Raw genomic sequence first — 17,233 nt, forward strand, 5'->3', positions numbered from 1 at the left:
GAAGTAAGGAACCAGAAAAAGAAATGTCGGGTACGGCATTTCTGCCATACATTCCCAGAGTGACGGACAGAATCAGCTGTATATTGCGCAAACATGGCGTAAAGACGATTTTCAAACCGACAAGGAAGATCAAAGAGTGTCTTAAATCGGTGAAGGAGAAACAGAGACCCACTTGCAATGTCGGGAATATACCGTATACCGTGCACATGCGGAAAAGTTTATGTCGGAATAACTCGACGATCCATTAACACCAGGATCAAAGAGCATAAGCGACATTGCCGGTTGGGGCAGGTGGAGAAATCGGCTGTGGCAGAGCACGCACTAAATGAGACCGACCACGTAATAAAATTCGCCGACACGGAAGTTCTGGCTGTAGAGAAGCACTATCACACGCGCTTGTTCAGAGAAGCTGTAGAAATACAAAAACACGCGAACAGTTTGAACAAGAAAGAGGAAAGCCTTAAGGTAAACGGCTCGTGGCTTCCCGTACTGCAGCGAACGACCGTCGCAGGTAGCAAGAGGAGAACCGCACCGGAAATGACCGAGGAGAAGCCCTCGGACGTTGGCGCGCCAGGTACATATAGTCTCGGCTCCAGTTTACCACCGGCAATGGAGGGTGAAGCTTTGACAATGCCAGCCACTCGTGCTGGCGAAACGTCAGAAAAATCATTAGATGAACGTCGGCCTAAGAACCCGAGACAGAAGCCAATAGTCAGTATGTCAGCAAGTGGCCACGAAAGCCTTAAAAATTTTGTATGAGTTATTTTGCTGCCTATCTCCGTTTACTTCGTGATCTCCAATTCTGATAGGTTTTTCACTGTTCTCATTTCTTCCATTTCTTATCACTTTCCTCTTTTATCGATTTGCTCTCAACCCATATTCTGTACTTATTAGACTGTTCCTTTAATTCGACAGATTCTGTAATCCTTCTTCACTTTCACTCAGGATAGCAGTGTCATAAGTGAATCTCATTCTTCACATCCTTACATCTTGAATTTCAATACCTTTCCCTTTTTTCCGTCATTGCTTCTTCGATGTATAGATTGAACATTAGGGGGGAAAGACTACATCCCTGTCTTACACCCTTTTTGATCCGACCACTCCGCTCTTGGTCCACCACTTATATTAGTCCCTCTTGGGTCTGGTACGTGTTGTATATTACCCGTCTTTTCCTATAGCTTACCCCTATTTTTCTCAGAATTTCGAACATCTTGCACCAATTGAAAACACTTTTTCCAGGTCGACAAATCCTATGAACGTATTTTGATTTTTCTTGTCTTGTTTCTATTATCAACAGCAACGTCAGAGAAGCCTCTCTGACGCATTCACCTTTTCTAAACCAAACTGATGGTCCATCTATTGTGGGAATGATGTTTTTCCAGTGTCTGATGGTATAAACTCTACACACCAATGTGAATAGTCATTGTGTTGCCACCTCTCCTATGATTTTAGAAATTTCGAGAGAATTCTATCTATCCCTTCTGCATTAATTTGTCTTAAGTCTTCCAAAGCTCTTTCCAGTTCCAATACTGGATGTCCTATCTCTTTCCTATCAACTCCAGCTTCTTCTTCTATAACGTTACAAGAGATGTCCTCCACCTCATAGAGACCTTCATTGTATTGTCTGCATCCATCTGCTCTCTCCTCTGCGTTTAACAATTGAATTCCCATTGGGCTCTTAATGTTACCATCCTTGAATTTAATTTCACCAGAGAAGGTTGTGTTCACTTTCCAGTACGGTGAGTCATTCCTTCTGAGAACCATTTCTTTTTCGATTTCTTCAGATATTTCATGCAGCCATTTCGCCTTAGCTTCCCTGCATTTCCACTTTATTTCATTCCTAGGTGATTTGTGTTTTTGAATTCCTGAATTCCCTTGAACATTTATGTACTGAAGCATTTTCGCAGCTACCTTCCTCGAACATATATTTTTCTCTCCAGCTTCTTTGGTTTCCCTTTTTAAAGATGTCCATTCCTTTTCAACTGAATTGCCTAATTAGCTATGGATCATCGTGGTATCTATAGCCTCTTCATTCCTTAGTGTTTTCGCATTCCACTTTTTTCTGCATTGACTCCTCCTGACTAGCCTCTTAAACTTCAACCTACTGTTCATTACGAAATTGTGATCAGAGCCTATATCTGCTCCTGGATACGCCTTAAAATGCAATATCAGATTTCGGAATCTCCGCCTGATCTTGTTGTGGCCTAACAGGAATCTTCCAGTGCCTCCCAGCACTTCCAAAGTAAACCTCCTCCTCTTGTGATTATCGGACAGAGTATTCACCGTTATCAGCTGAAATTTACTGCAGAACTCAGTTAGTCTCTCTCCTCACTCGTTCCTACTGCCAGATCTAAATTCTTCTTTAACACTTTATCCTACACCTTTTCGTACAACAGCATCCCAATCCTCCATCCCTATTAGATTTTCATCTCCCTATATGTACTGAATTACCCTTTCAATATACTCATATACTTTCTCGTCTCTTAATCATCTGCTTGGGACATCGGCACGTCTACCTGAACTACTGTTGTCGATGTCGGTATACTGTCGATTCTGAAGAGAACAACCCATCCGTAAACTGTTCACAGTAACTCACTGTCTGTCTTACCTTCCTATTAATAACGAATCCTACACCCATTATACCATTTTCTGCTAAAACTAAACTCCGCCCGAACAGGCCATGAAGGTCCAACGGTACCGACCGACCTCCGTGTCATCCTTAGCCCACAGGCATCACTGGATCCGGGTATGGAGGAGCATGTCGTCAGCACACCGCTCTCCCGGCCATATGTCTGTTTACGAGACCGGAGCCGCGACTTCTCAATCAAGTAGCTCCTTAGTTTGCCTCACTAGGGCTGAATGCACCCCGTTTGCCAACAGAGCCCGGCGGACCGGATGGTCACCCACCCAAGTTCTAGCTCAGCCCAACACCTCTTAACTTCGGTGAATTGATCCATTTTCTGCTGCTGGTGGTATTACCCTATGCTCATCTGACCAGAAACCCCTCTCTTCTTTTCCTTTCACTCCATGGAGGCCCTTGTAAGTTGGCTGATTAGGTTTTTATGCTGGTAACGTCACGTAGCGCTCTGTATGAAAATCACTGACTATGCTGTGTGCAGTCTGTGGCTGGTTTGCATTGTTGGAATTTGCTATTGTAGTGTTGGGCAGTTGGCTGTTAACAGCGCGTAGCGTTGCGCAGTTGGAGGTGCGCCGTCAGCAGTGGTGGATGTGGGGAAAGAGATGGCGGAGTTTTGAGAGCGGACGATCTGGACGTGTGTCCGCCAGAAAGAGAAAATTTGTAAGACTGGATGTCATGAACTACTTCTGGAAATTGAAATAAGAACACCGTGAATTCATTGTCCCAGGAAGGGGAAACTTTATTGACACATTCCTGGGGTCAGATACATCACATGATCACACTGACAGAACCACAGGCACATAGACACAGGCAACAGAGCATGCACAATGTCAGCACTAGTACAGTGTATATCCACCTTTCGCAGCAATGCAGGCTGCTATTCTCCCATGGAGACGATCGTAGAGATGCTGGATGTAGTCCTGTGGAACGGCTTGCCATGCCATTTCCACCTGGCGCCTCAGTTGGACCAGCGTTCGTCCTGGACGTGCAGACCATGTGAGACGACGCTTCATCCAGTCCCAAACATGCTCAATGGGGGAGAGATCCGAAGATCTTGCTGGCCAGGGTAGTTGACGTACACCTTCTAGAGCACGTTGGGTGGCACGGGATACATGCGGACGTGCATTGTCCTGTTGGAACAGCAAGTTCCCTTGCCAGTCTAGGAATGGTAGAACGATGGGTTCGATGACGGTTTGGATGTACCGTGCACTATTCAGTGTCCCCTCGACGATCACCAGAGGTGTACGTCCAGTGTAAGAGATCTCTCCCCACACCATGATGCCGGGTGTTGGCCCTGTGTGCCTCGGTCGTATGCAGTCCTGATTGTGGCGCTCACCTGCACGGCGCCAAACACGCATACGACCATCATTGGCACCAAGGCAGAAGCGACTCTCATCGCTGAAGACGACACGTCTCCATTCGTCCCTCCATTCACGCCTGTCGCGACACCACTGGAGGCGGGCTGCACGATGTTGGGGCGTGAGCGGAAGACGGCCTAACGGTGTGCGGGACCGTAGCCCAGCTTCATGGAGACGGTTGCGAATGGTCCTCGCCGATATCCCAGGAGCAACAGTGTCCCTAATTTGCTGGGAAATGGCGGTGCGGTCCCCTACGGCACTGCGTAGGATCCTACGGTCTAGGCGTGCATCCGTGCGTCGCTGCGATCCGGTCCCAGGTCGACGGGCACGTGCACCTTCCGCCGACCACTGGCGACAACATCGATGTACTGTGGAGACCTCACGCCCCACGTGTTGAGCAATTCGGCGGTACGTCCACCCGGCCTCCCGCATGCCCACTATACGCCTTCGCTCAAAGTCCGTCAACTGCACATACGGTTCACGTCCACGCTGTCGCGGCATGCTACCAGTGTTAAAGACTGCGATGGAGCTCCGTATGCCACGGCAAACTGGCTGACACTGACGGCGGCGGTGCACAAATGCTGCGCAGCTAGCGCCATTCGACGGCCAACACCGCGGTTCCTGGTGTGTCCGCTGTGCCGTGCGTGTGATCATTGCTTGTACAGCCCTCTCGCAGTGTCCGGAGCAAGTATTATATATATATATATATAATGACATTTGAACATTATTAAGGTAAATACATTGTTTGTTCTCTATCAAAATCTCTCATCTATCAGTAGTTAGTGCCTTCAGTAGTTAGAATCCTTTATTTAGCTGGCAGTATAGGCGCTCGCTGTATTTCAGTAGTTCGAGTAACGAAGATTTTTGCGAGGTAAGTGATTCATGAAAGGTATAGGTTATTGTTATTCAGGGCCATTCTTTTGTAGAGATTATTGAAAGTCAGATTGCGTTGCGCTAAAAATATTGTGTGTCAGTTTAGTGACGATCAGAATAAGTAAAGAGAGAAACGTCTGTGTACGTTCAGTTTTCTTCAGCTGTTTGAAAATCAAATAACGTAAGGGGTTTACCAGCACAGTAATTCACTAATTTTTCTAAGGGGACGTTTCACCCTCTGTACCTAGATTCAGCCTTAGCATTTCCCTTTCCAGATTTTCTAGCTTCGTTACCACATTGAAACTAGTGACACGCCACAACTCGTAGAACGTTACCCTTTCGTTGGTTTTGAATCTTTTCTCATGGTCAACTCCCCCTTGGCAGTCCGCTCACGCAGATCCGAATGGGCGACTACTGCGTAATCTTTTGCCAGTGGAGAGATCATCATGGCACTTTTTCAGCTATAGGTCACATGTCCTGCGGACATAAATTACGCGTCTTTAACGCAGGGGTTTCTCTTGCCTTCTGCAGCCTCATGCCGTTAATCATTGCTGATTTTACGCTTTTTAGGGGCTGTTTCCTACACCATGGGCAAGAGAGTGCCCTGAACCTATGTGCGCTCCTCCCCCGTCTTTGAAGGGGCCGTTGGCAAAACAAGGGCTATTTCTCAAGCCGGAAGTCTTCGGTCACCTATGATGATGATTTTTTTGCAGAATTTAAGCAGGGGCGATGTTCGAAACCGAGACCCAGAGCGTTTTGATTACTAGTCAAAGACACTATCCCTAAACCCCTAGAACACGAATCAGATTATCGTCCGATAATATCGTATGCCGCCATTTTTGAAGACACTACTACAGTACATCTACAACTACATGTACATCTGCATGGATACCCTGCAAATCACATTTAAAGTGCCTGGCAGAGGGTTCATGGAACCAACTTCACAATAATTCTCTATTATTCCAATCTCGCGCAGCAAACGCAAAAAAAGAATACCTATATTTTTTCGTACGAGCTCTGATTTCTCTTATTTTATCATGGTGATCGTTGCTCCCTATGTAGGTCGGCGTCGACAAAATATTTTGGCATTCGGAGGAGAAAGTTGGTGATTAAAGTTTCGTGAGAAGACTCCTCCGCAACGAAGCACGCCTTTGTTTTAATGATATTCATCCGAAATCCTGTGTCATGCCAGTGACACTCTGTCCCCTACTTCGTTATAATACAAAACGTGCTGCCCTTCTTTGAACTTTCTCGATGTACTCCATCAATCCTATCTGGAAAGGCTCCCACACCGAGCAGCAATATTCTAAAAAGAGGACGGACAAGGGTAATGAAGGCAGTCTCTTTAATAGGTCTGTTACATTTTCTAAATGTCCTGCCAATAAAACGCAGTCTTTAGTTAGCCTTTGACACAACATTTTCTATGTGTTCCTTCCAATTTACATTGTTCGTAATTGTAATTACTAGGTATTTAGTTGAATTTACGGCCTTTAGTTTCGACTGATATATCGTGCAACCGAGGTTTAACGGATTCCTTTTAGCACTCACATGGGTGACCTCAAACTCTTCGTTATTTAGGGTCAATTGCCAATTTTTACACCATACAGATCTTTTCTAAATCGTTTTGCAATTTCTTCTGATCCCCTGATGACTTTACTAGTCGATAAACGTCAGCGTCATCTGCAAACAAGCTAAGACGCCTGCTCAGATTGTCTCCCAAATCGTTTATATAGATAAGGAACAGCTAAGGATCTATGACTCTACCATTGGGAACGGCAGAAAACACTTCTGTTTTACTCGATGACCTTCCGTCAATTACTACGAGGTGTGACCTCTCTGAAAGGTAATTACGAATCCAGTCACATAACTCAGACGATATTCCATAAACATGCAATTTCACTACAAGCCACTTGGTGGTACAGTGTCAAACTATAGGTCCATCCTGAATGAGAATCAAATAGAATTTGATGTGGCTGTGTTCCAAAAAGTGACGTAATTGCTGAAGATGCTGAAATGATATGTTAATGACAGGCGAGTAGGTTATAAAACAAAAATAAAACAATAATTTCTGAGCAGGTTATAAAACAAAAATAAAACAATAATTTGTGAGCAGGTGTACGTAGGAAATTTTATAGTATTAATAAAAGGGATAGACTGGTAAAGTAAAGTCGCAATATACGAATAATTTTAGTCTGGGTAGTTTAGTCTTGAAAAGTATCTATGATACGTCCCATAACACAGCCTCAGAAAAGAGTTTCAAAACAATTTTTATTCACTACGAAATTTTATAGTATTAATAAAAGGGATAGACTGGTAAAGTAAAGTCGCAATATACGAATAATTTTAGTCTGGGTAGTTTAGTCTTGAAAAGTATCTATGATACGTCCCATAACACAGCCTCAGAAAAGAGTTTCAAAACAATTTTTATTCACTACAATTCATATATATATATATATATATATATATATATATATATATTGCTAATTGTAGTAGAGAAACCATCAACTGTCATTGTTGCTAAAATATCAGTCCATTTTCCACAGCAGACCTTTACTAGAGTGGCATTCGAAATACAGGATGAAAGTGCTTGGTAAGTTGCCCGTGTATAGCGTTTGTGTGTGTGTGTGTGTGTGTGTGTGTGTGTGTGTGTGTGTGTGTGTGTGTGTGTGGCCTTTTAGAGATTTTTGATAATAAATAAAAATGGCACATTACGGTTCACGCAAACTGCCCTCTGACAAGCTATGTAGCAGACTTTATCAAGTAGCCAGTGTGATATCGTCTTCCTTATACGTAGCACTTTCCGTTGGTTACTGCGGACATCAGGAGCTATCTGAGATATTACAGGTACTGAAATGAAACAATCGCTAACGTAAATGCTTCTAGTCGCTATAACAAGAGTGTTATGTTATGTTATCTTAGTCGTCGGTGACTAGTGTTCGCTTTTAAACATTGACCTCAGTTGTAATGCGAATCCAGCAAAAAGTGCAAAGCGACTTGTGTTAAAAGTTTTTGAAAAATTCCAAGGAAAGTTGTTCAGTGCACTACCTCCATGCATTTCACGCCTGCGTACGAATTCAGATACCGACGTTTTTCTTTCTGGGCCACTTTATGTTCTTCTCTAGAAACAATGCTCTCGCCATACAGAATTATCCTCTCAGAATACCAAAATTTTGAATTGTGGCTGTAACTATACTGTGTCGCATCCTGTGCGCCGATTATTAGCGCCAAAAAAACAATTACGCCATTTTTCATAGGCTATGCTCGCTATCTCATGTTCTCTTTCGTTTCCTCTAAATGTAAGCGCTTGTTCACAGGTACAAACGAATGTTAGTGCGCACTGTCGAATTGTCTACGAAGAATGCTAGTTCGTTAGTGTTCACTTCCATTCGCCGCAGCGTAAACCATGCTTCACATATAATGCTAATTCCAAAGCTGCGTACACGGAAACACATCGTCTTTTTCTCGTAATCACGGTGGTTCTCGCAAGCAAATTGTTTGAAATCCCCATGGTGGATTATCATCGCTTGTCATTAAATGTAGTGATGGTTGCCTGCTCTCTCATGGGTTGTTTGATTAGTTCCTTGTTGGAAGATCTTTACGATTGTGGTCTGCGATCAGCGTGTTTCCAGACAGCGCTTCTTCGTCTCGTTTCGCTGCTTTCACGTTTCCTACTCCCTCTGGAAGCCTGTCTCGTCATCGCGATATGGCACTGCGTGTCACCCTCTACTAACAAAAAAGAGCTGCGAGAGAAAGATGTGGTTACTCAACTCACATGTGTATTCTGTTATCGAAATCAATGTATTTAAAGTACCTTGCATCGTCACTCCATCTTCAGGCACGCTAATGTCGGTGAATGCAAGTCACAAGTGTGAAGGTACTAATTGGCTCGTAACATGTACTGGCCTCGAGTTTTGAAAATTGTTGTGTTGGTAATCACGAGTTCGAGACATTTTATTCGCGAGCTCAGAAGAGAGCACATTATAGACGACAAATTATCGTCGAAAATTTCTGCCGTATGCATAAAATTGTGATGACAGCAACACATGAACAGTGTGTATATTTTTGGCAATATCTATCGCATTTATCATTTTTAGATTCTGTCATTCAGGAAAAAGCAAACTGTATGATTCAAAGACGTTAGTGCACCTCAAAAAGCTGCGATTATGTCATAGTCTACTCTGATTCTAGTTTCGATATGACTTACCATTTCGCAGTCTTTAACAGTCGTATAAACCACGTGCTTTATACGGCTTTAAACTGTTAAAGGCTACGAAATGGTAAGTGGTACCGAAACTAGTACCGGAATACTGTATGGCATAATATCAGATTTTTGGTGACGTAAGAATGTCTTTTATACTGTTTCTCACATCTGTGCAGTATAGATTCAAGACTATTTCACATATTTCATTCCTTAGCCATTGTCATTGATTACTAAATAATTCAATAAAAGATATAAATGTCGAAACTGCTCGTCTACACGAATACAATAAATTGTGTCAGGATACGTTCAGCAACGTATGAAGAAATTCGGTACACTGCAGCAAATGTAAAAAACAACCTGGTGTAATAGAAAGCTATGTACAAATATATGTCAAATGGTAGAATAAATTGGCTGTATGAGAGTCAGACATATTTTAATATCTATATATTTCAAATGGAAAGGTTTTCCGTGATTGAAAAAGAACAGGAATATTCATCCACGTGAGGCAGTAGCATCAGAGCCAGTGGCACGGTATGGTATTTTAACTCTTGTCACACGCCCCGCTGTTGAGATACAAGACGTGATACTTCAAATGACAAAATCGATACCGTCTGCATGCCCGATCAGGTCTTGCTTGTATCGTGCCACTGTGCAGCATGTACAGTTCAGAGACTCGTTTTCAGCCGTCTACTGAAATGATAGTGCGTGGTAGCTTTTGTTATATTTTGTTGTTGCCTTTCGGGATGCACGATACTGCGGTCATCTGCGTCGGTGTTTGACTACGTCTGGTCGACTCAGGAAAGACATCTTATTTCTAGGTATAAATCATACATCTCTGTTTATCTTGACATATATTTACATGCACATACAATAACAAACCTAACTTGGCCGACATTTCTAAATTATTTTGAAATGAAAAACATTACACACGAAGGAAGAAGGTAAAAAAACGGAATGTATAAAATATATACGGCCGTTTGATCACGTATCATAAGTAGAGCATGAGCCAGTCTCTGCTTGACACATTAAAATCTTCTCCCTACTACTGTCTGAAGAGCTCGTGAGAGCAAAGAAAATTTCGTAACTTCTACATCTACATATATACTCCGCTAGTCACCAAGCGGTGTGTGGCAGAGGGCACAATACGCGCCAAAGTCATATTCCCCCCCCCCCCCCCCGGCCCCTCTCCCCCCTGTTCCACTCGTGGGTCTCGCGAGGGATAAACGACTGTCTGGAACGCCTCAGTACGAACTCTTATTTCCCTTATCTTTGAATGGTGGTAATTGCGCGATTTGAAAGTTGGTGGTAATAATATATGCTCCACATCCTCGGTGAAGATCGGATTTCGGAATTTAGTGAGCAGCCTCTTCTGTTTAACGCGCCGTCTGTCTGCAAGTGTGTCCCACTTCAAACTCTCTACGAGATTTGTAACGCTCTCGCGATGGCTAAATGTACCAGTCACAAATCTTGCCGCTCTTCTTTTGACCTTCCCAATCTCCTGAATCAGACACAACTGCTAAGGGTCCCATTCAGACCAACAATACTCCAAGACTGGACGAACTAACGTATTGTAAGCTATTTCCTTTGTTGAAGGACTGCATCGCTTCAGGATTCTACCACAAAACCGCAATCTAGAGTTCGCCTTACCCGTTACTTGGTTAATCTGATCATTCCATTTGAGATCATTTCGAATAGTCACACCCAGATATCTGTCCCCCACCAGTCTTGCAAGTTACATGTCCTCCATCTGTCGAGCTAGAACTGCATGAAACCAAGGTTGATTCTTTCATCAGCGTCTACAGGACACGCTGAAATTAATTTTAAAAGCGACTCTTCTATCCCATGAGACCTTTTACTCATAAAGAGAGCGTTGTTACACGGATAGATGGAAGACAAGTTGTTGTTTCTGCTTAGCTTCGATACTTGGAACTATTGAAGCGTTAAACAGAAATAACATCAAATTCATGTCGACATCATTTTCTAAGTGAGAGTCACGTATAATACTGTTGTACACAGAAAAAAGGAAGGTTAGAAAACTGTAGGTAATGTCACGAAGACCTGCAGAGCATTGTCGCTTCATATACAGGTTGACAGTTGATTGGGGTTGTTTGGGGAAGGAGACCAGACAGCGAGGTCATTGGCCTCATCGGATTAGGGAAGGAAGTCGGCCGTGCCCTTTCAAAGGAACCATCCTGGCATTTGCCTGGAGCGCTTTAGAGAAATCACGGAAAACCTAAATCAGGATGGACGGAAACTGGATTGAACCGTCGTCCTCCCGAATGCGAGTCCAGTGTGCTACATCTACATCTACATGACTACTCTGCAGTTCACATTTAAGTGCTTGGCAGAGGGTTCATCGAACCACAATCATACTATCTCTCTACTATTCCACTGCCGAACAGCGAGCGGGAAAAACGAACACCTAAACCTTTCTGTTCGAGCTCTGATTTCTCTTATTTTATTTTGATGATCATTCCTATCGATGTAGGTTGAGCTCAACAAAATATTATCGCATTCGGAAGAGAAAGTTGGTGACTGAAATTTCGTAAAAAGGTCTCGCCGCGACGAAAAACGTCTATGCTGTAATGAGTTCCATCCCAACTCGTGTATCATATCTGCCACACTCTCTCCCCTATAACGTGATAATACAAAACGAGCTGCCCTTTTTTGCACCCTTTCGATGTCCTCCGTCAATCCCACCTGGTAAGGATCCCACACCGCGCAGCAATATTCTAACAGAGGACGAACGAGTGTAGTGTAAGCTGTCTCTTTAGTGGACTTGTTGCATCTTCTACGTGTCCTGCCAATGAAACGCAACCTTTGGCTCGCCTTCCCGACAATATTATCTATGTGGTCCTTCCAACTGAAGTTGTTCGTAATTTTAACACCCAGGTACTTAGTTGAATTGACAGCCTTGAGAATTGTACTATTTATCGAGTAATCGAATTCCAACGGATTTCTTTTGGAACTCATGTGGATTATCTGACACTTTTCGTTATTTAGCGTCAACTGCCACCTGACACACCATACAGCAATCTTTTCTAATTCGCTTTGCAACTGATACTGCTCTTCGGATGACCTTACTAGATGGTAAATTACAGCATCATCTGCGAACAGTCTAAGAGAACTGCTCAGAGTGTCACCCAGGTCATTTATATAGATCAGGAACAGTAGAGGTCCCAGGACGCTTCCCTGGGGAACGCCTGATATCACTTCAGTTTTACTCGATGATTTGCCGTCTATTACTACGAACTGCGACCTTCCTGACAGGAAATCATGAATCCTGTCGCACAACTGAGACGATACCCCATAGCTCCGCAGCTTGATCAGAAGTCGCTTGCTAGCCACTGTGACATCTCGCTCGGTTGACAGTTGGTCCTCAACATAAACAAAACTGACTTATTGCGCAAAAATAGTTGGAAAGACGCCGAAAAAATGCAACACACTCAAGGGCAAGGCCATTTTTAAGTCGAGTGATGTAACAGGTAGCTCATCATTGTAGGAGCATATCATAACAAATTCTGTCCAAATGAGACACAGGTCATTGTAATGAGTGAGCAAACAGTCGCGTCATTACACAGTATACCCCCCTCCACTGGCGGCAATGCAAGCTCGTATTCTCTCATGCATGCACCTGTAAGGTGCCGAACGGCATCCTGCGATAGTGTGTCCCAACTACTTTGCAGTTTTTGTTGCAGAATGAGATTTCCACTCTGCAGCGGAGTTTGCGCTGATATGAAACTTCCTGGCAGATTAAAACTGTGTGCCCGACCGAGACTCGAACTCGGGACCTTTGCCTTTCGCGGGCAAGTGCTCTACCAACTGAGCTACCGAGCACGACTCACGCCCGGTACTCACAGCTTTACTTCTGCCAGTATCTCGTCTCCTGCGTTCCAAACTTTACAGAAGCTCTCCTGCGAACCTCGCAGAACTGCACTCCTGTAAGAAAGGATACTGTGGAGACATGGCTTAGCCCCAGCCTGGGGGATGTTTCCAGAATGGGATTTTCACTCTGCAGCGGAGTGTGCTCTGGTAGAGCCCTTGCGCGCGAGAGGCAAAGGTCCCGAGTTCGAGTCTCGGTCGGGCACACAGTTTTAATCTGCCAGGAATTTTCATATCAGCGCACACTCCGCTGCAGAGTGAAAATCTCATTCTGGAAACATCCCCCAGGCTGTGGCTAAGCCATGTCTCCGCGGTATCCTTTCTTTCAGGAGTGCAGGTTCTGCAAGGTTCGCAGGAGAGCCTCTGTAATGTTTGGAAGGTAGGAGACGAGATACTGGCTGTGAGTACCGAGCGTGAGTCGTGCTCGGTAGCTCAGTTGGTAGAGCACCTGCCCGCGAAAGGCAAAGGTCCCGAGTTCGAGTCTCGGTCGGGCAAACAGTTTTAATCTGCCAGGATGTTTCAGTTTTTGTTGCAATTCGGCAATGGTTCTTGTAGACTCTGGAGGACGAGTAAGTTCCTGCTTCACCAGGTCCCAAACGTTTTTATTTCGCTAGAGATCTGTTGATCTTGCTGGCCAGGGCAGTTGTTGTACATCACGGAGAGCACGTTGTGTGGCAGTAGCAGATGTGGACGTGCGTTGTCGTGCTGAAAAAGCATATCACCTTCCTGCCGAAGAAATGACAGTAGCATATGGACGACAACCCGTGTAATGTAGCGGGCACTGGTTACTTTATCCTGCAGAAACACCAAATGTGGCAGCGAGTTGTAACTGATGGACTCCCACAAGACGAAGCGTGTGTGTCATGGAAGAACCGACTTGGGAGTAAGCATCACACAAGGTATATGCCGTACACCTGTACGTGCATCTCTCGCATACAGACAGGACTTTCTTTCATTACTGAAGACGAAAAGGGTCATTCCACTCTCCAATCGAGTCTTTCACAACAATGTAGTCGCGCTTGGCGAAGTCATGGCGTCAACAGTAGCCTGGCCAGAGGCATACGTAATGCCAGTGCTTCTGTAAGAAGACGATTCTCAGTGTTCCTTAGTGACACGTAAGTTGCAACATACGCTTATAGTTCTTCCCTGGGTACCTAATGCCACTGAACACAGTCCTTGAAAGTGATACATTTTTTTCCGTCAGTGTATTTCGTGCACCTTAAGATAGGCAACCCAACTTACATAATTCTGTCGGCCACTGCTGCTCCTACAATGTAGCGATCTTTATTTGTGTGTGTGTGTCACAGGGCGCCCAGAACCTGGTTTACAGGTGTGAGAATGTCCCGCAGACCACTGATGAAAGCAGGGCTATTCGGGAAGAAAGGTCCGGTGGAGTGCGTAATGGAAACCACGGTGAAAATCCGATCAAGCTTTGCACAGATGTATTGGACAGTGTCTCTAGTATGCCCGTCGATCGCACCACGTCGCTCTTTTCAGTTATGAGCAGACAGTGAATACGTAAAGACGCCTAGGACAGTAGCGTCTCCCGCCAAGTTTGAGGGACTGGTGAGATATTTCGCCTGGTGTAATGCAGTCCACATTACACAACTGTCATGGGCTTCCTTCTTCATGACAGTTCTCGGCAGCACACGGCAGGGGCAACGAAGACACTTCTGCAGCGTTTTCGATGGGAAGTCTTTTCTCGCCCACCATACACCCCGGACTTACCTCCCTCTGTTGTTCATCTCTGCTCACATGAACCGCTGTCTATGAAGACAACGTTCTGACACAGACAACGAGTTTTAGACCAGCGTAGAGTATTGGCAGAAAGCACAGGCGGCTGCCTTCTAAGACGTGGGTATTGAAAAGTTCGTACAATGCTACGACAAATGTCTAAGTCTTAGCGGCGACTTCGTAGAGAATTAGCTAGAAGCTGTTCTAAATAACACATTTTTGATTTTCACAGTGGTTTCCATTTCGCGATCCATTGGACCTTATTTTCGGAATAGCCCTCGTAATTTTATAGGGAATTTTCTTGTTTTTGTTTGTCTTATCTGTATCACATAGTAACGTGTGCGCAGTCTGGCAGCGACGCTGCACTGCTCGGAGACTAGTTTTGTGCAGGTATTAAGTGTCGATTATAGGGAGAGGAGATGGGGAACTGTAGCGAGCTGTCGTAGCAGTGAGCTTCTACAGGAAGGATGCAGAACATGGTGTTCTTGGGGATCGTTTTGTTGATGTGATGGAAGATATTATTATTACAAAAGGAATGCTATCATTACGCAATGAATGAGGTGGGTTTACTAAGATAGATAACATTTTGTCGAGACTGGGGTGTAAGGTAACGAATGAACATACCTTACTTTATTGCTGCAGCATTTAGTAAGGCCTTTTTGATTCGACACAAATATCCGAATCAGGAATTTCTTGAATGAATTCTAAAAGAATTTAATCATTAGTATGAGGACTTTTATGTTAGAATAAATTTTCATGTTGAGTTACATTTTTGTAATTGTGCAGTTTTGATCTTACGTAATTGTACCTTGTAATGAAATATTTTCTCATTACTTGCTAAGCCTTTAATGGCAAATTTTTGTAAATGGAATAGTGTACAGAAAATTTTTTCGGATGAAAATTTTTTTGTCTGGAGAGTAGCTCAGATTATCCCACTTCATTATTCAGCTCCCATTACTTGGTGAAAATTCTTTTTTGTGAGAGACAACTTTTATGAGTTCCAAATTTGCATTGCATATATTTAAGAGACTGCATTGGACTAGAGCGATTCCCTGTGGTTAGTAGCAGCTCAGAAACTGACAGGCGCCTTTTCGTCTTTTTCTACGAGAGCAGCTGCACGGCGTTTCCCATGCGGCAAAGGTAATACAAATATAGGAGATACGAGTTTCCAATTTCACAGAGTCAGTTTACAGTGGTGGGTTTAATTATTCTCATTAAATTTCAAAGTCACTTTTATGTTACAGACAGTGTTGGTTCAGAATGGGTAGGTTTCATTTAAATTCTCGCTGTCAAATTTGCTTCTCATTCTCGCAGGCAGATTTAGTTCTTAGCTGTAAACGTTGAGGTTAACTTATGCACTTACGGGATCTTCTGGTATGCAGCAGCTTACATTAACAGAGAGACTATACATTCAGAAAAAAACAATACAAAAGTAAAACAAACAGGAGCACACTCGTGTGATCATTTTTATCTTTCTTATTTATTAATATTATTTTTCACTTGTCAATGCGTGTATCGAGCTTCACGCAGGCCAACAATGCGGCCCTGTTGAAATGGCTCGAGTTCTTCAGCAGCGGTTAGTAGGAGGAGGAGATTAGTGTTTAACGTCCCGTCGACAACGAGGTCATTAGAGACGGAGCGCAAGCTCGGGTGAGGCAAGGAAATCGGCCGTGCCCTTTCAAAGGAACCATCCCGGCATTTGCCTGAAGCGATTTAGGGAAATCACGGAAAACCTAAATCAGGATGGCCGGAGACGGGATTGAACCGTCGTCCTCCCGAATGCGAGTCCAGTGTGCTAACCACTGCGCCACCTCGCTCGGTACACGTTAGTAGAGCACGATTTTATCCTAGAATGAATGTTCCAACCACTGTTCACCTGTAAACTCAGCACAGTTCCGCCTGCAGAGCCAAAACAGAGGGCGCACAGACATGCCTCTAGAGAGCCATCTGACAGTCAGTGACCGTGACAAATGAATCGCTAACAATATAGCCCCTCGGTATATGCATATTATGTCCTAGTGCCACTGAACACAGTCCTTGAGGATTATAATTTTTTTTCGGCAGTGTATTCATGCTTCTCACATAGTCCTTAATTCATCTTACATAATCGTTAATCAGGGCATATGATGTGAGTTGGGTTGCCTATCTGGTGACGTATGTAGTATTTTATGAGCCAGCCTGTACAACTAATCACAGAAAACGCAGGTGCCAGACCGAGATTCGTTGGAAGGATCCTCGGGAATTGTGGTTTATCTACGAATGGTGTAGCTTACAAGACTAACCTTCGATCTATACTTGAGTATTGATCCATAGTCTGTGACTATTACCGGCTAGGAATTATAACAGAAACAGAGAAGGTACAGAGAAGAGCAGCGCGTTTCGTCACTGGTTTGTCTAGCAGCAAAGATTCTCGTCCAACTTAAGGCGCAAACCCTACAAGAAGGCGATGCGTCAAGACGTGGTTTTCTGCTAAAATTCAGAGAGAATACCTTCCTCGAAGAGTAAATCAACATGTTGCTTCGACCTACATACATAAAACGAAACTAT

General features: G+C 44.0%; 1 protein-coding gene and 2 non-coding genes across 3 annotated transcripts in view; 1 reads left to right on the forward strand and 2 right to left on the reverse strand.

Annotated features, from left to right (window-relative positions):
- LOC126281269 (beta-1,3-galactosyltransferase 4-like) overlaps positions 1–17,233 on the reverse strand; it is a 257,169-nt gene that overhangs the window by 214,669 nt on the left and 25,267 nt on the right. The gene's annotated exons all lie outside the window — the stretch shown is intronic.
- On the reverse strand, positions 12,834–12,907 carry Trnas-cga (transfer RNA serine (anticodon CGA)). The gene has a single exon. It is a non-coding gene; the product is annotated as a tRNA-Ser (tRNA).
- Positions 13,374–13,447, forward strand: Trnas-cga (transfer RNA serine (anticodon CGA)). Its single transcript has one exon. It is a non-coding gene; the product is annotated as a tRNA-Ser (tRNA).

The sequence above is a fragment of the Schistocerca gregaria genome, chromosome 7, assembly GCF_023897955.1.
Source record: "Schistocerca gregaria isolate iqSchGreg1 chromosome 7, iqSchGreg1.2, whole genome shotgun sequence".
Classification (NCBI taxonomy): Eukaryota; Metazoa; Arthropoda; class Insecta; order Orthoptera; family Acrididae; genus Schistocerca; species Schistocerca gregaria.